The sequence below is a fragment of the Manis pentadactyla genome, chromosome 14 (assembly GCF_030020395.1).
Source record: "Manis pentadactyla isolate mManPen7 chromosome 14, mManPen7.hap1, whole genome shotgun sequence".
NCBI lineage: Eukaryota > Metazoa > Chordata > Mammalia > Pholidota > Manidae > Manis > Manis pentadactyla.
Genome location: NC_080032.1, coordinates 1,438,268 through 1,462,664, shown reverse-complemented (window position 1 = coordinate 1,462,664; position 24,397 = coordinate 1,438,268). Strand labels below are relative to the sequence as shown.

Sequence of the window (24,397 nt, the reverse complement as noted above, 5' to 3'; positions counted from 1 at the left end):
GCAGCCTGGGAAGTCCTGCATTGGGGCTGCTGGGGCCCATTAGATCATGAACCCAACTGTGTCAGACCTGGGAATGGTAATCTCTTCAGTGTTTTTAGGGCACTCAGTTCCCATCTGGCTCCGGTGAGACTTTGCATCAGCCCAGGATTGTAACCTTTTCTTTTCGTTTGCTTGGCAACTTACTGTGTAGAGGTACTGAAATAGTAGTTTTAGAGGGTGCCCGGAAGGGAAAAGAGTGACATGGACTGTTACTCAGAGAAGGGAACGTGGGGCCCTTGATGCGAGTTGCAGCACGGCTGTGCAGCAGATTCTCCTGCGGCTCCCAGAAAGCCCATCTGGCAACTGGGGTAGAGGCCTTGCAGCTTCAGCATCCAAGGAGGCCTCAGTTGAAGCTGAGGCAAAAGGCAGCCCCTGCGGCTTGGGGACTCGAGTCAGAACTGCAGGCCTGGGCTGAAAGGGGGATTCTGGGAGGTGGAGCTGCGCATCGGATTCTGGGTACTGAAGAACTGTGGTCACGCCTCCGAGGATTCTGGGTGTTGGAGTCGTGGGGCTGCACCGCGCTCAGTCGTCTCGGTACTGAAAAGTTGGTGCTGCACCGTTTAAAGGATTCTGGTTCTTGACAGCTCAAGAGGGCCTCAGGTTTCTTGGTACCGATGACCTGGAACCGCCCCGCCGAGGGTTCTGGGTACTGAAGTCCTGGGCCGCCCCGCGGAAAGTTCTGGATACAGAAATCCTGGAGCTGCGCCGAGGATTCTAGATACTGTCGTCCTGTAGTCGCTCCGCCGAGGATTCTGGGTACTGATGTTCTGGAGACGCCCGCCGAGGATTGTGGGTCCTGGAATCCAGGCCTGCGCGGAGGATTCCGGGTAGTGTGCTCGGGTGGACGGCAACCCTGAGGCGCAGAGCCTCCGTCTGCGGCAGGCCGAGGACACAGAGCTGCCGTCCGTCCCTGGGTGAGTAGGGGCCCTGCAGCCCCCTGTCCAGCTCGCTCTTCTGAGCGGGGAGGAGGCCGGCCGTGCGGATGCGGTGCGGGAGGGTTGCTGAGACCGGAAGCGCCTGTAGGCCGCAGGTGTGTGGGGGTCCGTGTCCCAGAGGGAGACGGGGCGAGTCGCCCGGAGAGCCTTTGGGAAAAGCCGGGAGCTGCGGCCTGGAGAGTCCCGGTGTCGTCGGGCGGCTGCGTCTGGAGGGCCGCTCCCCGTGCGCTCGGCAGAGACTCTGCCTGGGCGGGAGGGTTCCTGACGCCCGAGGAGAGGGAGTTCTCGAACAGGTCGGACATGTGGAGGTCAGGGCGGCGTCCAGAACGGTGAGCAGCGGCAGAGAGCAAGCGAGGGCCGAGGGCGGAAAGGGGCACTCACTGAGCTCCGCGTGGGCAGGTGCCTCGGCAACTTGCACGGCCGGGTCACCTGGATGCAGGGTCCGCGTGGATCTGCACAGCCTGGGAACCACGCCCTAGCACTCCAGAATATCGGGGAGGCGCAGAGCACTGCACGGTGTGAGGCCGTGTTCTGAGACCTTCCGGAAGGCCAAGAAAGGAGATTTGGGGGCAGCTTCTAAAGAGCATGGTCGTACAGTGGGAGGTCTCTCCCGGTGTCCCAGGCGACGGAACTTGTGAGCCCAACTCAGACCTCGGTGGCCCTTCCCTACTTACCCGAAGTAGGACAGAGGGTGAAGGCTTGTGCTTCAGTCTGCAGGTTAGAATGAATAGCGAAGTAACAAAGACGCTCACCGCTGGAAGAGCACAGAGACAAAACAAAATAAGTTGGTCGCCCCAGTGAGAAATCTTTTAAGTCAAAAAGTACCATTCGGACAAAGGGGAGTTGTGGGCAGCCTCAGAGAAGGTTCACTCGTAGTCTTAGGATTGTGTCTTTTCAAGCTTTCAATAATGGGGAAAAGCTGGGGCGTTGCTGGGCATACGCATGACCTGTGGTGTCTTTAGGGGAGCGTTGTTTATTTTCCTTCGTTCCTGCCCCCACCGCAACAGAGACTTGAAGGGCAGAGACAAAGTAGTGAAGCAGAGTAGAGGTTTTCTTTAAAGTTACTTACTTAGGGATAAAGTGCAGGTGACCTCAGGGAGGCGAGGCACCCTGAAGGGCATACTTGTAATTTGAGAAAGTGAACACTCAGGAAGGGGAGTGGGTGATGTCAGATAAGAGGCGCTGGAAAGTTTAAGCTTCACTCAAGGCTAACCACTTAGAAAGTGTGGGTGAACCCAGAGAGGTGCGTGCTGAAGTGTTGGGGGTTTCCCGTTTTATAGATTTTTCACGAATGTGACAGGGCTAGGGAGTGTAGACTTGTTAAGTGGTCCTGAAATGTTCATCTGTGATGAGACATTAAGTCTCTTCTCTGTCCTCCAGGTAATTCTACAAAATTAACTCAACACAGGAAATTTAGTGCTGTGATTTCTTCCTAGTGTAGCACCATCTGTCTGCCAGCATGTCAGCTTATGACTGCCTAGGTGGGCTGAGTGATTGTCTGTTTGCTAAAGAGTGTTTAAGAATCTTACTTCTTAATTTCCTGGGTTTTAAAATGCAATCTTGGTTTTAAGCTGGAATCCTTCCTGTTGTTACGATGCTGTTTAGAGCTGGGCTTGTTTCCAAAATTAATTGGCAGAGTCCAGCTCCAGCGAGTCCAGGGGTCCCTGAGGGAAGAAAGGCGTCGGCGGGTGACAGAATGAATGAATGAGGACAGAGACACTAGCAGAGTTCCCAAGCTGAGCCTGGCCTGTTTTATTGAAATTTAGCAAGGTTATATATGTTTTGAGTATGCAGTTTCACAAAGATTCGATCATTTGATTCTTTCTGAAAAAATGTTCATATAAAGTTCAATCTTTAGAGATGAGATTATTGGCGCCTTAACAATCACTAATCTTTTGCACTTATGATTGCTTGGCTTTCCTGGCGGTTTCGGAACAAACAAGACTTAATTCTCAGAATGTTCCCTCACGCCTGGTTGGCCTGGGCCCTCCTTGCAGTTTCCTTATTATTGATTCTAAAGTAGCCAAGGTTACTATTCATTTAATTAATAAGTATAGCTAAGTCTATTTTTCTAGGTCTAGAGGATTACATGGAGATTTAAAGAAAAACATCAAAACAGTCTATCATCAAAGCAGTGTAGCAAGACTAAACCGATTGTAATTGCGGGAACTGGAAACTGTACTCTTGGGTAGATGCCCAGTTTCATAGAGACGAGAGCGTTGCCCCTGGGTGAATGAGGTAAGGGGGTAATAACCAACGAATCCGAAGGCTTAGGGGCCCAGTCAGAGCACCTTTCTTCCCAGGGAGGGCAGGGTCATGTGCTGTTTTAGAGTTTCTTTAAACCATATACAATATCTACAAGAAAATCTCTTCAATGGGGAGAGTTTGTACAGTCATGCCAGGCCCTTCCACACACAATATCCCATCTGTTATACATGCTGGCTCTCCTTTATTGTTATATTTTTTTCCCTGGGACCCAACAGGTCTAGGAGTGATTTAGAAATTCCTCTCAGGGCCGAGTTGGGCGGGGAGAGGGTACTGGAACCCACTCAAACAACCCCTGTTTATTATATCCTAATACTTGTTTCCAAAGTCCTCTCAGCATCCTCCTCTTGTCATTCGGTTCTCCCTTTCTGGGGGAAAGGGGGTCTTGCCTCTGGCATTTCTCCCAGGGTGTTTTAAATTTTGTTTTCCAATTTAGTGTATAAATACCCAATAACAACATTTCCAAATGCTGTAATAAGGAGAGAGAGCGGGGTTGTTCCTGTCAGAAGTCCACTTTGTGGTTCCTTCTTTCTGGGCATATGGGTGGTGCCATCAGATGGGCAATCGGACTGGCTCCCGACAATTAATCATGATGCTTATCTCTTGCCCAGGTTGCAAATTACTTGATTAGGGGCTGTAGGAGGAAAAAAACAGCATATGGGTAAAGTTAAAGAATAAGCTGGGCCTTTTAGCAGGCAATAGTAAATCTTACAATGGCATGATCTAATTGACAAAATGAAGACAGAGGCTATGCTGAGATACTTTTATCTGGGAATATTCAAGAATTCCAGGCCAAGTTACTCCAGGACTTTTTAGCCTTACTAATTAACTCATTAACTGTGCGTCTTTTCTGACTCTCCAGTTTAAAGTGCCCAAGTCTTTTGAGTCCCTCCTAGTGGGTTTTCCTGGCCTTATTTTCTTCCCACCCCACCCACTCATATCTATTCTTCTGCCTAACAGTCTCATGATGTGTGGCCTCATGACCTGAGATATGGTGAGAGATGTTACATCACCATCCATAGTCTGTCCTGTAGATGTTCTGTAAGAAGAACTTAATACGAGGAATTTCTTGATTCAGTTCTCCTCCGGGATAGTACTTCCCCTCAAACAGTTGGGACATATTTTTCGGGGAGGGGAGTAGGTTTGGAGTGGGAGGGAAGTCAGTATAAGGTGAGGGAGGAGTTTATTTTATTATATTTTTATACATGAGAAACAATGTGGTTATTATGTTCTCCCACATTATTGTGTACCCTGTCCTGTACCCCACTGCAGTCACTCTCTGTAAATGTAGTAAGATGCCAGAGTCACTACTTGTCTTCTTTGTGCTACACTGTCTTCCCCAGGACCCCCACACACCATGTGAACTGATCATAATGTTAGGGTCTAGGACTCTGGGTTTTTTTTTAGAGAGCAAACTACACGGACACGGAGATGTAAATTTAAGCAAAGATTTTATTCAGCTAGCTAGCTGGGGCCGACAGCACTTCTCTTGACACGCAGGCTGAGTCCTAGCTGCTGACTTCTAGGCAACTTTAGGTAGGGATTATATAGGGTTTCACAGCCGTTGCACCGAAGCCCGCGCATTTCTACAACCAATAATTTTTAAACACATTCTATATATTCTATATTTTAACCAATGGAGTTGAAACGAGAACGCCCCAGTTACCTAACCGCTCCCCGTAATCTCTGGCTCACACAAGCATGTCTACGTGACTTGTCACGGGTTATGTCCCGAGGCTACTGCCCACCTCTGGTTATCTAACTTAGGGCAGGCGTGTTAGCTTCGGGCAGTTTCTACGAAAACTGGGTGGCTCTTGCTCTCGGGTTTAGCTAGGTTTTATTAGTTCTTTTTCCTGACTTTTGCTGCTCTTTGCACTTCCTTACATTCTTCTCTTTTCTTGATCAGACTGAGGAATTTTCTACAGCGGCACTTAGGGCCTGATACTTTTGACGAAGGACTAGAAGTTGGATGGTGTTAACTCTCTTGTACAAATTTAAGCAGCTTGTTTATTATGCACAGACTGATTGTAAGCAACAACAACAGGATGACTAATGGCTTCGCAATGGCTGAGAGGAGGGTAGCGAACTGAGGCTTGTATTTGAACTAAGACTCAAACTAGCTTTCGTTACCTTCATATTCTTTACGCCTCTTTTCTAGATCTGTTTTTAGTTTGGCTAAGGAATTTCTGACTGCACTTGTCTTATCTACATAGAAATAGCACTCTTTTTTTAGGGCTGCACACAGTCTACTTTCTTTTAAAAACGAGGTCTAGGCTCTTTCGGTTTTGTAGGACTACTTTTGACAAGGAGGTGAGGGATTGCTCTAGGTCTGATATTGACTGTCGGAGTTGCTCTAGGTCTCTGTCGACTGCTAGCCTCAGGGCTGTGAGCTCTTTTTTCTGAGTTACAAGGGTTGTGACTTTAGTGCTTGCTTCTGCTATCTCTAGGGAGAAGAGGGTCTCAATGGTCAGGGCGGTAACAACTTCTCTCTTGCTCCCGTGGGAGCTCGGCTTTTCTTCTTAATAAGAAAGAAGAGATTCATGAGAATGATACATTAGGTGAGGTAGAATGGCTACTAGCACACAAAACTCACTGTTAGCATTGAACACAGAGGTGGATAGGGCCAGAGTGAGGCTTGTTCTTGAGCAGAGCTACTAGCCCGAGGAGGGTATAATCTAATTTTCTTGCTCTCACGTGGTGTAAGCGTAGGAAGAGCATACTTGGCCTTGGGCTGTTGAGACTGTGCCTACACACGTACTAGTGACTGAAACTTGAGCGATCGTAAGTCTCTACGGTTTTTTGTCTTAGTAAGTGGGATGGGAGGTGTTGATAGTGTAGGAGCTATTTATCTTGATTGCTTTATAGAAGGGGGTGAACTTTGGTAGCATAGTTAACAGGGATCGGTGAGGGAGGAAGTGGTGTGGTTAAGAGTCTCTGCTATTGCTTGCACTATTTTTTACATGGGGTTATCTGACCCGGAGGGACTCAGACTTGGTCTTCTTGTGGGCTCTGGAATCAGGGCTACAGCACTTACTGGAACCAGGGCTGTGGCTACTAGCAGGGCTACGGGCTAGGCTATGGCAGCTCTGACGACTCGCTCTATGGCTATTACGGCTACGGCTCTGGCTACTACTACAGGTGGGTCTGGGGCATGTGTTCTGGCGGTTGGCCGGCAGATGTGGCTGTTGGTGCCCACCAGGGCGTCCCTCGGGGAGCTGAGCCAGGCGTGAGGCGCAGGTGTACATCTGGTCGACATTTTCTCGTCTCTTTGGCCTAGGCTCTTGTCTTGGATCAAAGGTGTCTGGGGATGTATAACCGGGTTGGGACCTACGGCGGTGCTGAGAGTTGACACGGCTAATTTGATGGTGAGGATTGAGCCTTCATGTTCCCCATGTCCCTCATATTTATAGTACTTTATCCCCCATTTTAGTCTTTTTATCCAACACGATACTTCAGTCTTTTTGCCCGTCTCGGTGAATTGAATTCGTACCCAATCCTGGTCCCTTCGATCACGAGCCTTGTCTATAGGCACGTGATGAGGGATGCCCTGGTTGACATAAGAAAATTTGACAGCATCCTTTTTTGTAACTGGCCATCTCCGATCTTCATCGTTCGAGGTCACACAGTCCCCTATGTTGGCACACCAGAAGGGCTCTCACTTACATGACTCTCCTTTACCTGCTTCAGGGCAAGCATAAAATCCATGAGAGCGAGCCAAGTTTTGAGGGATGTTGGGCTGCTCCCAAAGGGTTTGGTAACTTTGGTTGATCCGTCGAAGGCAGAAAAACAGGTCAGGCCACCAGGTTCTGAGTGGCGCAGTGTGTCTGTGGTACTGACGACTTCCTCAGATGCGCTGTTAACCAGCATCTAGGTCAGGTCCTATGGCTGAGGGGGGTTGGTGCTTTCGAGCGTGGTTCCCTTGAAGGTCCATATTAAGGTGCTTATCAGCAGGATCCCCTTCATCTTCAGCTTAGGTGTAGTTTTAGGGGATTCGCAGGATGCTGCTGCACCTTCTACTCTTCTTTGCGGGCCCCTGGATCTTTATGAGGCAAGACCTTCCGAACGTGGGTGTGATGCACCCAGGGAGCGATACCATCAACCTTGAGAGCAGTGGGGGTGGTAAACAATACAACATAAGGTCTTTTCCACTTGGGCTCGAGAGTCTTCACTTGGTGTCTCTTGACCCATACCATATCTCTTGGGACTATGCCATGTTCCGGGCTCGGAATTTTCCTGCCCTCATAATATGCTCTGATCAGGGGCCAGATTTCTTGCTGCACTTTAGCAAGAGTTTGCAACACATTTAGATAGTCAGGGGCTAGGTCCTCTGCACCTGGAAGCTGCACTCGCCGAGTTATGGGTGGAGGGGCCCCATACATTATCTCAAAAGGAGTTAAACTATGTAAATAGGGGGAGTTCTGAGCGTGGAAGATGGCTAAGGGAAGGAGGGTCACTCAGCCTCCACCAGTCTCCAATACTAATTTAGAAAGGGTCTCCTTCAAGGTCCGATTCATTCCCTCTACCTGCCCAGAGCTTCGTGGGTTGTAAGTACAATGTAACTTCTATTCCACCCCCAAAGCCAGGGCTAGTCCCTGCAGGACTTTGCTAACGAAAGCCAGGCCGTTATCGGAACCTATTGCTTCAGGGACCCCATATCTGGGGACGATCTCTTCAGTTATTTTTTTTGCTACCACCTGGCTGGTCTCATGCTTGGTTGGGAAAGCCTCTACCCACCCCGAGAAGGTATCCACCATAACCAGCAAATACTTATATCCATATTTCCCTGGTTTTACTTCGGTGAAGTCTATTTCCCAATTCCTCCCTGGAGCCCTCCCCCTTTCCCAAGTACCTGCCGGGTGCAGCCCTCTTGGGGCTGGTCTTAGCATTGCACAGCTACTACATTCTTTCGTGATCTGATGAGCTGCCTCATTCTGGTGGGGAAACACCAACTGTGCAGACTGGAAAAGGCTGAGCAGCTTTTTCCAGCCTAGATGGGTGGACTTATGCAGATTAGCAAGCATATACTGTCCTAATGCTTCTGGCAGAGTCAATCTACCTTCTTGGTCCCTACTCCAATTTCCTTCCCCAAACACTTTCCCCGAGACTTGTTTCCTAATCCACTCGAGGTCCTGAGGGGAATACTCAGGTTTGGGTGGCAGGGCTGGCAGTTCAGGTATGGGTATCTCGAGGGCTGCAAGTACAAGGGAGTCCAAGAGGGCCGCCTTCCTAGCTTCCACATCAGCATGGTTGTTGCCGATGGCCTCAGGTGTCTTCTTTGGTTGGTGGCCCGGTACATGTATAACTGCTACCGCCTTTGGTTTTTCGATAGCAGCTAGTAGTCTTTGGACTTCTTGTAGATTCCTCAGTTCCTTTCCTTCCACGGAACAGAATCCTCTTTCTCGGTAGATGGCACCGTGGATGTGGACAGTGCCAAAAGCATACCTGCTATCTGTGTAGATGTTGGCCCGCTTGCCTTCGGCTCTTTCCAGGGCCTCAGCGAGAGCAATAAGTTCCGCCTTCTGTGCTGAGGTGCCAGGGGGCAGAGCTGTGCTCTAGACAACTTCCCCTTCGTGGGTCACTACTGCTGCCCCTGCTCTCCTGACCCCTTCCTGCACAAAGCTGCTCCCATCTGTGTACCAATTTAGCTCACAGTTCGGTAACGGTGTGTCTTTCAGGTCTGCTCGCACCTGTATAATTTCGGAAAGGATGTCTCTACAGTCATGGATGGGGGTCGACAGATCTGGGTCCGGCAGAAGGGTGGCAGGATTTAGGGTCACCAGGTCAGAGAAGACAACTCGTGGAGAATCTAGTAGGAGCCCTTGGTAGTGGGTGATCTTGTATTCGTTATCCATTTTCCTGGAGAATGCCTGAGAATCTCCTCTACAGTATGTGGTGTTGTTACCCTCAGGTTCTGGCCAAAAGTCAGCTTGTCTGCCTCTTTTACTAGTAGAGCGATGGCTGCTAGGATATGCAGACAAAGTGGCCACCCGGAGGCCACTGGGTTCAGCCGCTTGGACAAATAGGCCACAGGTCTCTTCTACGGGCCCAGCTGCTGAGCCAGGACTCTTTTAGCCACTCCCTTCTTTTCATCTACAAACGGGATGAAGGGTTTTTCTGGGTCTGGCAGACATAGGGCGGGGTCCCAGAGGAGAACTTCTTTCAGTCTGTCAAAAGCTTCTTGTTGTTTCTGATTCCATTGCCAGCCCGGCTCTTCTTTGGTCGCCTCATATAGCGGTCAGGTTCTTTCTGCATATCCTGGAATCCAGAGCCTGCAGAACCCGGCTGAGCCAAGAAATTCCCTCACTCCTCAGGGTGAGGAAGGGATGGGGATAGTCAGGATAGTTTGTTTCATGGCCTGCATTAGCCACCTGGCTCCATTAGATATTTTATACCCCAGGTAGACCACTGACCTCTGACAGATGTGGGCTTTCTTGGCACTGGCTCGATATCCCAGTGCACCTAGTTCAGCCAGCAAGTTCCCTGTGGCTTCTTCGCACTCCTCATGGGTTTCTGTGGCCAGCAACAGGTCATCTGCATAGTGCAGCAGTGTCACGCGGGGGTGGCTCCTGCGAAAGGGCTCAAGGTCCTGGCTTAGGGCTTCATTGAATAAGGTGGGAGAGTTCTTGAAGCCCTGTGGCAGTCTAGTCCAGGTAAGTTGCCCATTTCTTCCTCCCCCTGGCTCCTGCCACTCAAAGGCAAACAAAGGCTGACTAACTTCAGAGAGTAGGATACTGAAGAAGGCATCTTTCAGGTCCAGAGTAGTATACCACACATGTGAGGGTGGCAGGTGGCTGAGTAGGGTGTAAGGGTTGGGCACTGTAGGGTGGATGTCTTCTATTCTCTCACTGACCTTTCGCACGTCCTGCACCAGTCTGTAATCCCCACTGCCAGGCTTCCTTACTGGAAGCAGGGGCGTATTCCATGCAGATCGGCAGGGTTTAAGGATTCCTGTCTCCAGCAGTCTGTGGATATGGGGTGCTATCCCTTTCCTAGCCTCTTCCGGTATTAGATACTGCCGGACCCGGACGGGTAGGGCTGCGGCTTTGAGTTGAACAACAACCGGGGGCAGATGTTTGGTGAGACTGAATCCTCCGGTTTCGGCCCATGTGGAAGGGAACCTCTGCAACCAAAAGTCAGTTTCTCCCTATTCTCCCTGGCACCCTCTTCTTGATCCGCCTGAAACAGGCGATGTTCATCAGCCAGGGATAGAGTCAACACATGTACCGGTTGTAAGGGCTGCCCTTCTTTGTCCATGATCTTTATCCCCTCGGGTTCAAAATGGATGCGCGCCCCGACCTTGGTTAGTAAGTCTCTGCCCAGCAACGGTGCGGGGCTCTTGGGTACAACCAGAAATGAGTGAGCGACCTGATGCCTTCCTAGGTCCACTTTTCTGTTAGTAGTCCAGGCACATCTCTTGGACCCTGTCGCTCCTTTGACTATACTTGTGCGTCCTTGGTTTAGGGGACCGTGGGCTTGGTTGAGAACTGAATACTGTGCCTCAGTATCTACCATGAACTCAATGGGAGTCCCCTCCACGCACAGGGTTATCCAGGACTCGGGGAGGGGTGCCGAGCCCCATCCCTGTCAATTCTCCTCTCTTAGGTGTAGGGTCTCAACGGGGTTCCCTCCACCTTGTTCCCTCCTTTTGGGGCACTCCCTCTTCCAATGCCCATATCTCTTACACAGGGCGCATTGATCTCGTCCTAGTCGGGATTGGCGGGGCCCCATTCTTCGAGGTGATCTAGGGCTCTGCTTCACCCCGGCCAGGAATATCCTGGCCATCTCCTCCCTCTGCGTCTTATTCTCCCTCCTCTGAAATTCTCTGTCTTCTTTCCTGTTTTTCTCCTGCATTACCCATTTGTCTTTCCTCAGCCTTTCCTCTCTGTCTTCTGGAGTTTCCCTAGCATTGAAGACCTTCTCCGCTTGCTGCAGCATTTCTCTAATAGATATTTCCCCCAGGTCATCCCGCTTGTGGAGTTTCCTCCGGATATCGGGGACTGCCTGGTTGACGAATGAGAGGACTACAGCTGATCTGTGTTCCTCTGCTTCTGGGTTTATGGGGGTATATTGCCTGTAAGCATCAAACAGCCTTTCCAGATACGCGGCTGGGCTTTCCATTTCCCCCTGAACAATAGTTTTTACCTTAGCCAGGTTAGTGGGCCGCCTGGCGGCTGCCTGGAGACCAGTCATCAGAGTCTGGCGGTAGACCCGGAGACGCTCCCTACCTTCTGCAGTCCCGAAGTCCCAATTCTGGCATGCAAGTGGGAATGCCTCGTCGATGATGGGCTGGAGGGTAGTGGGTCTTCCATTTTCTCCAAGGACATTTTTCCTGGCCTCATTGAGGATACGCTCTCTCTCTTCCATTGTGAAGAGGGTGCAGAGCAATTGCTGGCAGTCGTCCCATGTGGGACAATGGGTAAACATAATGGACTCCACCAGACCTATAAGACACTTGGGGTCCTCCGAGAAGGGAGGGTTCTGAGTCCTCTAATTATAGAGGTCACTAGATGAAAAAGGCCAGTACTGATATTGTTGAACTCCATCCGGACTGCTTGCACCGATGGCACGCACAGGCAGGACCAGCACTGCTCCTTCTGAGGTGGAGGAGGGAGCCTCCCCTTCTTGTTCCCTGGCCCCCTGAGGCCTTAACTGCATTCCTCCCGCTATCCCTGGCCTCCTGCCCTCTCTTGCTGGAGAGCCTGGAAAAGCTGCCACCATTCCTCTTGCTCTCCCTGGCCTCCTGTATTCTCTTGCTGAAGAATCTGGAGAAGCTGCGGCCGCCTGGTCCCTGCTGGGCTCCCCAACCTCGTTTTCTACCCCCCCGGCGGCTTCACCCCATTCCTCCCTCTGAGCCGCATACGGGGGTGGCCGCTCAATTGGCAGAGGGCGGTAGAGGGGAGAACTGTCCAGGAGAACGGGCAGCGCACTCAGGGTTCTGGCCCTGCGATCAGAGGGCTTTAAATCTTCCCGGGCAACTAGGACGGAGGTCTTTAGTGGGTCGGTGTGAGGTTTCCCCACCAAAAAGGACCTCAGCCAGGAAGGGGGATTCTCGGCCAAATTTTCCCAGACAAGAATATAGGGAAGTTGGTTGGGGTGTCCCTCAGGGTCTGGCAGGGAGATAATTGCTTTGACTTTGCCAATAAGGTCCAAGGAAAGAGACCCCTGCATCGGCCAGCCTACTCCAAAGGAAGGCCACTCGGCCGAGCAAAGGGTGTCAAGCTTACCTTTCTTGATGCTAAGAGCCATATTTAAGGCCTGTTCCTTGACCTTCATAAAATGGGAAAGGATCAGACCTTTAGGAGTAGCCTGAGTTTGGCCCATAGTGAGGAAGACAAAGGCGAAGGATAGAGATGGCACTTAAAACAAGATGACTGGTGTATGTGCTTGTGAACGGGTGCCTGTAGTTGCACAGTTTTTTCTTCTGTGGGGGATGCGAATTTATCTGGGATTCACGGCTGTGAACCCCTTATCCTGTCACGGGAGTCTTCTAGCGGCAGGTGCCCTAATGGCTCTTAGTTGCCTGACCCGTGCCCACAGGGAATGATTTAGTGGCAGAAAGGAGGAACGGAAAGAACAGGAGAACCTCAGAATAGGGGAAACTTAAAATGAAAAGCGCAGAAAGAAATATAAACCAAAACACAATAAAACAAGCAACGATAACACTAAACACACACACCACATCTAATCGCACTCGCTCGGACCGGTCCTTCTCTCACTCTGGTGCACACCACACTCACCACTTTCAGGATCCTCAAAAACTCTCGTGATTCTCCCAAAAGGCGTCCACTCGGACTGCCGCAGGGTGATGAGCTCGATCTTTTCCATCTTGGGCACCAGGTTCCTGCCGATCGGACTTGCCTTCCTAAGGCCGAGTCACTCGGACCCCAGAGCCAGGATTGGTTACCTGGATTTCACCCAGGGTCGCTAACCTGCGGGCTGGGACTACCAACCTGGACTTCCTCACTCGGGGTCACTAACCCAAGACCATACATGGGATGGCGACTCCCGCTTTATAATGGGTTTATGCAGACACGAAGGGGCGACCCTTGAATTACACTGCCCCGTCCGGGCAATTAGACCTTGCCTCCAGCCGTCCTTTGTTCTCAGAGAAGCCGCTTGGATCCTGGACGAGCCCCCAAAATGTTAGGGTCCAGGACTCCGGGGTTTCTCCAGAGAGCAAACCACATGGACACGGAGATGTAAATCTAAGCAAAGTCTTTATTCAGCCAGCTAGCTGGGGCTGACAGCACCTCCCCTGACATGCAGGCCGAGTCCGAGCTGCCGACCCCCAGGCAACTTTAGGTAGGGATTATATAGGGTTTTCACAGCCGTTGCACCGAAGCCCGCGCATTTCTACAACCAATAATTTTAAAACTCATTCTATATATTCTATATTTTTACCAATGGAGTTGAAACGAGAACGCCCCAGCTACCTAACCGCTTCCCTTAATCTCTAGCTCACACAAGCATGTCTACGTGACTTATCACGGGTTATGTCCCGAGGCCCACCTCTGGTTATCTAACTTAGGGCAGGCGTGTTAGCTTCGGGCAGTTTCTACGAAAACTGGGTGGCTCTTGCTCTCCGGTTTAGCTAGGTTTTATTAGTTCTTTTTCCTGACTTTTGCTGCTCTTTGCACTTCTTTACAATAATACTCCTCAGTCCCTTCTCTAGGAAGCAGTTTATTAAGGCAAGAGTGCGAGGGAATGACAGAGAGAATGACAAAGGAAGTTCACTGAACCCCTACTCTGCATGGGGCGCATCCCCTGCTGGCTGGTTAAGCCAATGTCACCTTGCATCCAGTGTGCACTCGGATCTGCACAGCGTGGGAACCGAGTCCCTATCACCCCAGACTTGGGGGGAGCTGCAGAGTGCAGGATGGAATGAGGTTATATTCTGCAAACTTCCTAGAGATAAATAAGTGGGGCTTTCAGGCAGGCTACTAGAGAGCAAGACCGTGAGCTGCAGCACCATCTAGGGCACCCAGGTGATTGTGATTTGCGAGCCCAGATCTGAGCTCTCAGCAGCCCCTCCTTACTTATCTGTAATAGGGCAGAGGGTGTTAAGGTTTGAGCTTAAATCCAGAGGATCAGAATGACAAAGCAATGTCACACAGAAACTTGATGCCAGGGTTCTTTTTCACAAAACCAAACAATGAGCTTTGTAAACACTAAAGGTAGGAGAGGAAAATAACAGGCTTTTATTTAGAGAGAACGTGAAAGGACAGAGCTCCTGAGTCACACATGGGGGGGACAAGAAAGTCCAGGTGGTGCATTGTCTATGGGTGTTATAGGCAGTTGAGGATTTTTGAGAAGATGGAAAAAGGCTTAGGAGTGTGGACTTACTGAGTTGTCCTGGAATATTTAGAAGTAACTTCACACAAGTAACTTCCTGCTCTGTTGATTTCTCCCTGAGATACCAGCATCTGGGTCAGGGAGCATATGAAAGAAGGCCACCTTCCCAGCCCCTAAGGTGGGCTAAGATATTGTTTGCTAAAGACTAAGTTAGGAACTTCTAATGTCTTAACTTCTTGGGTATTAAAATGCAATCTTATCTTTAAGGTGGAATCATTCTTGCCTTTTACTGTGTTGTTTATGGCTGTGCCTGCAAATGGTGATGGTTTGCAGTAAATTAGTTGCCCAGTTTGCAAATCACCTCATCAGATCTGAAGGAGGAAAGGCACCACATAGGCCTGGGCCTTTTAGCATGTTAAAGTGAATCCCACACATGATTATAAATGATTAGCATAATAAAAATATGTGCTACTCTTCTTTATCTGGGGAATATTAACTGATCTCACTGAAGAATGACTCTAGAGCTGAATGTTTAACACAGAGTTTTAGTAGGGGGGTTCCTTGTATGTAGTTACTTTGCTCTGACTACAAATATCCTGCCTTGCTTTTTCCGCAGGCCCTCGGCCTATTCTGACTACACCCATGCTCCCTGTCTTATTCACCCCTCTACAGATAGAGACCCTAGTCACTGCTAGGGAAAGGGTGCCACGACCACTCTGGCTGCTTCATGCTGAGAGGGAGCACATAAAGGGTGCAGATAGGTCTTCATCAGTGGTCGGTTGGTCGGGAGGGCCTCTGAAGATGGTAATTTCCATCCTGGATTCTGTTTCCATCACTATTTGTACTTTCATGTCTTCTAGGTCAAATAAAATAAATCATGTTATTAGATTAAGTATATAGGGACGAAATATGAGTATGAGAATGATGATGAGCTTGGTGAATAAAGTGGATTTCCACCAAAAGGAGGTAGAAAGCCAGGTTACCATGGTCACACTCCATGGGATTTCTGAGCTCAACATAGCTTGGATTTGCCTTTGGAGGTCCTGGAGTGAATCAGAGACATTTTGTGAATAATTTGGAATGTACACACAACACTTAACTTTGATTATGTCACAAGTCCCTCCTTGTGCTGCTGTTAAGATGTCTTGTGCCATTCTATTTTGTATAACTGCTTGGCACATTAATTTAACTTCAGTGTTTAGGAGGGCTATTCAGATAGTATCACTTAAGGCCTTTTGTCCTTTTAGGTATTATTAATGGGCCAGAATTTTACATTCCAATTAGTTATTTCAACACTTCTCTGGGCAGTGCATGTATCGTTTTTAAGAATTTGTAATTGCAACCAATCATCTCTGAAGAGGAGACACTCATGAAGCGATTTCTGATGTACTAGATGTAAGATAAATTCTAGCTGAAGTAAGCAGGCGACAAGAGGCCACAAAGGGCCAGGCAGTTTATTTGAGTGGATTTCACGGGTGATATTCCCCCATCTGGCTATCACAGGCCAGGAAGTCACACTCAGCAGGGCAGACAGCGAGTTTTTAAAGAAGGTAGGGAGAGGCAGAGCTTAGGTTTACAGCAGCACGAGGAATGGCTAGTCCAAGGCACATTTTTCAGGTTGGGAGGGGGCAGCAGCCGGGGACTTTGGCACATCAACAGTGTCTGACGTGCTCACCCCTCCCCCCTGGTGCCTTCAACCTTACATTCCAGCCTTTTGGTCATAATGGACGACGACTTGATTTGGCTACTTCTAGCTGACAAGGGGCATCATGTGGGGGGGGTTCGTAGCATGTAGTTACATTGCTCTGACTGGAAATATCTTGCCTTGCTTTCTCCAGAGGCTTTCACTTTATTCTGTCTAAGCTTATGGTCTCTGTCTCATTTTCTCCTCTATGGATAGAGACTCTAGCTGCTGCCAGGGAAAAGGGGCGATGACTGCTCCAGATGCTTCATGCTGACAGGAGGTGCATAAAGGGTGCAGTTAGGTGTCCTTCAGTGGTCAGTTGAGAGGGCCTCGGAAAGTTGGCACTTCTATTCTGGAAGGACAAACTTGAGATTAAGAATGCATGGCTGAATGTGAGAACTAGAAATAAGAGTTTAATTGAGAATCATAGCCAGGTATTATGGGGCAACTAGAATTCTGGATCAAGTTTACATTTTAATGATTAGTATTAGGATTTAGTATAGATAAGACTGCATTATTGAAATAATACTTTTCTCTAAAATCACCTTCATTTTTACTAGAAGTAACCAGATTAAGAAAATAATTAACACTTGGCTTAATTATTTGCATTAGTGCAGCAAGAAGAGTAATTGATTACATAGGCTCTTTTAAATATGCTTTGCTGGAACTTTTTGTAAGGAATTTCAGATTGAACTTTTAATGGCCTCTTGAGGCCAGACAGCTAAGCCAGACTTGCCATCAGGTTGTACCTGCAGTACCTGTACATTTGGGTGAATTCTTCTCTTCTTGAGGTTCCCAAAACATTCTTGAGGTTCCTGCACCTGCCAGGAAGTGACCTTCCTTACTCACCTTGTAAGGCTGCTGGGAATTCTGTAAACAAGTAACTAGGCCAGTTCTTCTAAGGGGCTTTGTTGGCTTTATAAAGTCAATCTTAGTTCTTTAAAGCTGTCTGTTCATATCTGAGTTTCCACACGTGTTTCTCGGGTATGAGGTTCCAGTCAAAGCTTTGGTAATATAACCAGTGTTTTTAATTGGTCTTCTTACAAGGAAAGTGTAAGTTAAATTTTAGCCAAAATAAGCAGGCGAAGAGAGGCAACAAAGGGCCAGGTAGTTTATTTGAATGCCACTCCCAGGTGATGTTCCATGGTCTGGGTACTACAGGCCAGGGAAGTCACACCTGGTCAGGGAGGTGGGGGCTATAAGGGATTAGGAGGGGGAGGAGTGGGCAAGCTATCCTAGGGGGTGTGGAGAGGTATGATTGGCTAAAGGTGACAGACAACTAGAAACTTTTTTCCTTCCAAGAGGGAGGAGGCTGACATCCGGGTCTTAGTTGGCACATCAGAAGGATGGAATTCAGAAGGAGCTGTCCCCTTTCCATATAAGGCAGGGATCTTGGGGTCTGGTCTGTTCTCCCCCATGGCATCTCTCTGTTCTGTTTGCATGTCCTTGTTTTTACTTCCTCCAGCCTAACAGAAAGCAGCTTCTTATTGAACTTGGGCAAATAAACATACTGCCATGAAATATAAGAATAGTTACTGAGAGTTTTTTAATTCTGGAGGGATCAGATAGAGAGAAAGATAAAGTTTCAATTCTACTTATAAAGGCAGTCATTTATTAAACTGTTGTCAGCTTAAGAGAAAAAGCGTAAAACACTATTAATAACATTTGAAACAAAAAGCCACAAAATCATCTTCTTCAGCTTACTCAATCTTATGTAACCAATACCTGTTCTGCTGCAATCTAGTTTTTTACTAGTTTAGAAGTAATAAAACAGTGAGTATAGATGACAAAAGACTTACAAATGACAATGGTTAAAGATCTTATGAGAGCTTACTGTAAGACAGTTGTCATAAGGAAATTTAGATAGTTCTGTGACACAAAACATTCAGTAACAAAGTTTAGCATCATTCCTTTTGACAGTGCTTTCTAGGTAATTAAGCAGGTAATTATATATCAGATAAATAAGCCAAATTAGCTAAATAATTTCTCTAATGAGTAAAAGTTCTTCTGACATGTTCTAGGGCCCCTCTGGAAAATATCAGAGTTAACTAGAGGGAAAAGTACCTTTTTGAATTTGATTTTTTTTTTTGGCACTTAAATAGAATTATAGGTTGCCATGAAGCAATACTTATCCATTTAACCAGAATGACAACAAAATACCTTGAAGGCAAATAAAGAAGATCACACAGTTGTTAGCAAACTTTAGCTTTTAGTTCTTTTAATATTAAGATCTCATTTTCTTAAATACTCCAACAACTCATTGAGACTTTCAGCAAGAGAAACTGCCTTCATAAAACAATTAGAGAACCCATTGCAATCTTTTAATATTAAGAGCAGACTAACAGTTAAGAAAACTTTGTCCTTTTTAACTGAAAACAAAATTCTAATTTTGCTGTGTACTTGATACTGAGACTCATTTGCTTTAATTTTATACAGCATTACCATATTAAATTCTTCTACAAACTTTCTACAACCTTTTAACATTTAGAGTTCTCTCTCTAGAAACAGATGTACTTTAGAACAAAGTTACCTTCTTTTATCAAAAGATGCATGCTTTAGCATGCAGAAATGTTTTCCTTATTACTTTAAGTAGTTTTAATTAGAACTTAAAAGTATTACTTTAACCTTCAGTGAACACTGAAAAATAGGCCACTGTAAACTGTTACACTGGCGTTCTTCAGATTGATACATCTCTGAACGTATATTATCATTTTTGGAAATGTGCTTTACAGCACAATTTCTCATTAGGCACATTATGCCTAGATAACTTAGCAAACTTTAAGAATTTTGGTTACCACAAAAATTCTCAGGCTGTTTGCATATATGTATACTGTTATACATTAATACAGTATTATTATTAAGATGTTTATTTGCTACACGTGTTTACTTTTTTTTAGCAACCATGCTAGATTTCTTACAAAACTTTTACTAAACATTAGACAAAGTCAGGCGCTTTTTTAAAGCATCTTCTTGAAATGTTTAACAGATAACATCAACTTAAATGACTTTAAGTAAATTTTGGCAGCTGATAACTATAAGGACATGTCCATTTCAGTTAAACTTAAAATAGCATTAATGCTTAATATTTTTTATTAGATTTTCTGGAAGTTGTAGAATGCCCAATTTTCACAAGCGCTTGTTTGTAAATCAATTTTTATTAATACTATCTGGAGGTAGGAAAATATTTTTCATTTACACACTTGGACACACAAACATGCAAATTGAGATGTAATGACTACAGTTAGCAACACTCTTCATATAAAAACATATACACAGACAAACTGATATAAAGATTTGAGTTGCTGATATTTACTTTCTTTCTTTATTTTTTAGCTTCCTGTCTGTGGCTTCTGGAGCCAGAGGGCAGGAGGAGCATGTTCCGGTGGGGGAAGAGGGTGGTGAAGGTGGAAGGAGAGTGGGAGGGGGTGATGCAGCTGCTGGAGAGGAGAGGAGCAGGAAGGCAGCATGGCTGGGAACAAAGGACTCAAGATGGCCGTGACATGTGGCAGGACAAAGAACTTAAAGATGTTGACATAGAGGGGTGGGGGTAGCGAGCTGAGAGAGGTGGGAGACTAAGGTCTTCCTGTGGATCTGAAAAGGAAGAAGGACTGGGCAGTGTAAGAGGCTGACAATCTTAAACTGGAGATAGGGCCAGGAGAACCTGAGTTGTTGAACACTTAATATAAAGGTCTGGGCAGGAGCACAAAGTCCAAAAAGCCTGCATATATGGGATTTCACCCCACTCTCCGCTTCATTTGCAATAATTAGTTAAGTCAGTGAGGAAGCCAAAATTGAAAGTTCTCTCAGGGGGCCAATGAGATTGATTGTCTAAGGGAAACTGAGGCCTGGCCTCAGAGCAAAGAAAGACTAGCTTCCATTTGCAAACTTCCAAGGACAAATATAGAGTAGCCAAATTAGAAATGAGACACCGCAGCAGGGTCTGAGCCTCTTCTTTCGAGGGCTGGTTCCCCATGTCTGTGCCACTTCCCAACTAATCCTGCTGAGAGGAGCGCCCAGCATCCCAAGCACACCAAGTCAGGGGAGACAGTCTGGGAGCCTGGGTGAGGGACATCTCCACACCACAGGGCCAGGGGTGAGTATTCCAGATGCCTGCAGTGGATGGGCTGGATGCCCAGACCTGGACGTAGCTACGATTTCAGATGGACCAGGTGAAACGGAGTTAGGTAGGGAAACAGACCAGTGGAAACTGAGGGACTCACCAGAAAATTGTCCATGCAGCGGAGAGCAGGCTGAGGTACCGGGTTGGGGAAGGAGGGGGCGGGTCCACTGGTGGCCAGTTGGAGCCCTATGCTCATGCTCTTTCCCGGGTTTCGGCACCAAATGTAAGATAAATTCTAGCAGAAATAAGCAGGCAACAAGAGGCCACAAAGGGCCAGGCAGTTTATTTGACTGCAATTCCTGGGTGATATTCCCCCATCTGGCTATCACAGGCCAGGGAAGTCACACTCAGCAGGGCAGACAGTGAGTTTTTAAAGAAGGTAGGGGGAGGCAGAGCTTAGATTTGCAGCTGTGCGAGGATTGGCTAGCCTAAGGCACATTTTTCAGGTTGGGAGGGGACAGCAGTCAGGGACTTTGGCACGGCATCAGTGTCCGATGTGCTCACCCCTCCCCCCAGTGCCTTCAACCTTACACTAGAAACAGGAAGTAATCTGCATATCTAACAAGATGAACTTCCATTTATTCTAGGTGTTGTTATGGGTCTCAGCTCGGGCCTGCCAGAGCAAGAGGAAGGAAACAGGTCCTCACAGACAAGTAGGTTATAAAAAGGGAGACTTTATATTTCAGCTGGCTGGCAACTGCCAGGGAGGAAGCTCTCCAAGTGCAGCCCGAGCCCCTGTCACAGCATCCTTTTAAGCATTTTTACCACATCCTGCTTAGTTTTTGCAACTTTTCAGCCTTCCCCTAAATTCTGCAAACTATATTCCTTGTTTAATGCTCAGGACGCTTAAGCATCCTGTTATGCCCACCTGCAGGAATCGTGTGATACTGCTGGTCTCTAACAACGCAATGTACCAAATCAAAAATAGCCTGGGGTTAGTTGAACATCCTGTTTCTCATGGGATTTATATCTTTTCCTTTAGTTTCTCAGAATTTGGTACATGACTAGCATCTGGGGCTGACTTTACAGAGAGCTTTGTGTCTTCTTTTTATGTCTGAAGCTGCTTCAGCCCCTCACAGTATGTCTTCAGCCCGATTTAAGGAATTAGATTCATTTATTATGAGGGGAGCATTAGAGAGCAGCAAATAAAAGAGTAATGTAGACTTCATATTGATTACTTATAAGAAGAGGAGAAAAAGAAAAAACCATGCAGTACTTATCTCAAACTTTGGTAGTTGAGGGTTTTCTTTTGACTATTAGTTTCAGGTCCTCTACAGGTTCCCAGGCATACTCGGGTTCCAGAATTTTGGTGTCCTGTGCAATAGGTTTTTCTTTATCTGTGTTGTCTGGGAGGTCTTGGTAGTTTTTCCAGGCCTTTACTCTGGAGTGCTGGATCCAGGCCTCAATACCTGTGACCTTGACAGCCATAGGAGAGGAGAGCATAACACTGGGGGGACTTTCCCAGGCTGGATTAAGAGTTGGAGAATTAGAAGGCATTGATGTAATTAGGACTTTATCTCCTGGTTCAACGAGGGCTTCCCCGGGGGTTCTGTTCTGTCCTTCAGTTAGATTTTAAATGGGTATCTGGAATTTAGGGAGGTGAGTCACATATAAGATTATCTCTGTGACTTCTCTGTCCATGATTAAATCATTCCTTAAGAGAAGTCTTTCATAGAGCATTTCAAAGGGGCTTAACCCCAAAATTTTGGGAGTATTTCTTATTATGGCTAAAGGTAGTAGGTCAGGCCAGGGCAAGTGAGTTTTTTGTGACAGCTTTCTTAGGTGTCTTTTTATAATGTCATTAGCTTTTTCTACTTTACCTGAGGATTATGTCCTCCAGGCACAGTGTAAATTATACTGAATATTAAGGGCCTGGGACACTCCTTGAGTCATAGCTGCTTTAAATGCCAGGCTATTGTCACTTTGTATTCTTTCAGGCATCCCAAATCAGGGACTAATTTCATGTAAGTATTCTCACTACTTCCTTTGCTTGTTCAGTTTTACAGGGGAAGGCCTCAACCCCTCCTGTGACTGTATCTATCCACACAAGGAGATATTGGACTCTTTTGCCTTGGGCATGTGTGTAAAGTCTATTTGCCAGTCCTCTCCTAGGTATCAGCCTGTTTGTTGTAATCTGGGAGGAATGGCTTTTCTATTTAATGGGTTATTTCTTTGACAGATCTCACAAGCTTTAGTGATTTGCTCTACAGTCTTTAATAGACTACTGCATGCAAAAATACTTTTGGCTATCTGATAGGTATTTTCCATACCAAAATGGAAAGTCTGGTGTAAAGTTTTACGAACTTTCCATTCTGTACTCTGAGGCAAATAAATTTTCTCATCCTCCATCTGAAGCCAACCAGAGGGAAGGAGAGGACCGCCTTTGGAGAGGCCATCTTGCAGCTCTTTTTTACTATAGCTGGCGATAATATCAGCTGGCACACCTGTCCATAAGAGAGGGGCTTGAATAGGTGCCTTATAAGTTTCTCAAGCTGCCTCTTTGGCTTTTGTATAAGCTCTTCTCTTTCTTTCTGTTACTTCATCCATTCCTTTCTGGTGGCCTCTGCAGTGAATAACTGCTACCTCTTTACGCTTATGCACAGCTTGTATTAGCTGGTTAATTTCACTGTGGTATTTGATAGGGGAACCTTCAGAATTTAAAAACTCTCTTTCCATATGGCTGCATGGGCATGCAGCACTAGGTAGGCATACTTAGAGTCAGTGTATATATTGACTCTCTTTCCTTTCCCTATTTCAAGGGCCCAAGTGAGGGCTATTGATTCTGCCAGCTGGGCACTCGTGCCTGGTGGAAGTGGTTGGCACTCAGTAGTATCCCACAGAGTGACAACTGCATAGCCAGCTTTCCACTGGCCCTGCTCAGCAAAGGAGCTGCTGTCTGTGAAGAGGACAAGCTCTGGGTTCTCTAAGGGGGTGTCTTTTAGGTCTTCTCTGGCAGAATAGTTTAGGGCAAGGACCTGCTGGCAGTCATGCTCAGGTCCTTTGCTCATGGACTCAGGTAGAAAGGTGGCTGAGTTTAGGGTGGATCATGTCTGCAGCTGGGTGACAGGGCCCTCAAGGAGGAGTGACTGATATTTTAGTAACCTGCTGTCTGATAATCACAGGTCTCCCCAGGTTTTCAATAAGACAGTGATGTTATGGGTTTCATGCACTATCAAGTCTCTTCCCAGGGTCAGTTTTGTGGTTTCAGGTGCTAGAAGGGCTGTGGCTGCCACAGATCTCAGTGTGGCCAGCCCTTAGCTACTGGGTCCAGCTCTCTGCTTAGATAGGCTACAGGCTGCTGCATTTCTCCTCGAGGTTGTTAGTACTCCCCGTGCCAATCCTGATCTCTCAGTAACAAATAGGTTAAACTGGTTTCCAGTGGGCAGGCTTAAGGAGGGGGCCTGGAGTAGGGCTTTCTTCAAAGCCTCATAAGCTTTAATGGCATCAAGTTCCCACTGGAGTTTTATGGTGCCTTCCCTTTGGGCTTCTTTATGGAGCTGGTAGAGGGGTCTGGCTGACTGTCCACATCTAGGGACCCAATTTCTGCAATACCCAGTGATGCTCAAGAGTCCCCTCAGGTGCCTGATAGTAGAGGGCAATGGGTCACAGAGAATCGGCTGGATTCTCTCTTCCTCCAGTGCTCTAGTTCCCTGACAGAGGTTAAAGCCCAGATATTTTACTTGCTGCTGAGAGATCTGTGCTTTTTGACAAGAGACCTTATAGCCACAGTCAGCTAGAAAGTTCAGTGATCTCTGAGTACTTTCCTGATGCTCTTTTAATCAGTGAAGAAGGCCAAGGTTTAAAAAGAACCTTTGAGTCTAGCACTATTCCATGCCCATTTAGTGGGAGGATGCAAAATCTGAATAAGTGCATAAAATTTTCCTTTATTGAAGTGACTACTATGTTTATACCTCTGCCTCTGCAGTGGTGCAGAGAAGATGTCCTGCCAATGGGTTCCAGCCCCGGACAAGTTCACTGTGGATTCAGTGTGACCAAAGAAACTGACAGGAAATGTTCTTTGGGGTGAAAGGGTTTATTACCTGGCTTGTTCTTCCTTCGGTA

At 47.2% G+C, this 24,397-nt stretch overlaps 2 protein-coding genes across 32 annotated transcripts in view; both read left to right on the top strand.

Moving 5' to 3' along the window:
- The window catches only part of LOC118906979 (zinc finger protein 337-like), a 228,642-nt gene that overhangs the window by 150,741 nt on the left and 53,504 nt on the right, over positions 1-24,397 (top strand). Inside the window, exon 1 of one of the 23 annotated variants that reach the window (XM_057492132.1) lies at positions 836-953. The exons of 21 other annotated variants lie outside the window; for them this stretch is intronic. The gene's annotated coding sequence lies outside the window, so the exon portion shown is untranslated. Of the gene's footprint in view, positions 1-835; positions 954-24,077; positions 24,395-24,397 lie in introns of those variants that run through there. One more of the 23 variants, XM_057492134.1, reaches the window with a different exon arrangement.
- Positions 1-24,397, top strand: part of LOC130680785 (zinc finger protein 169-like) — a 233,289-nt gene that overhangs the window by 197,291 nt on the left and 11,601 nt on the right. The window lies entirely within an intron of this gene.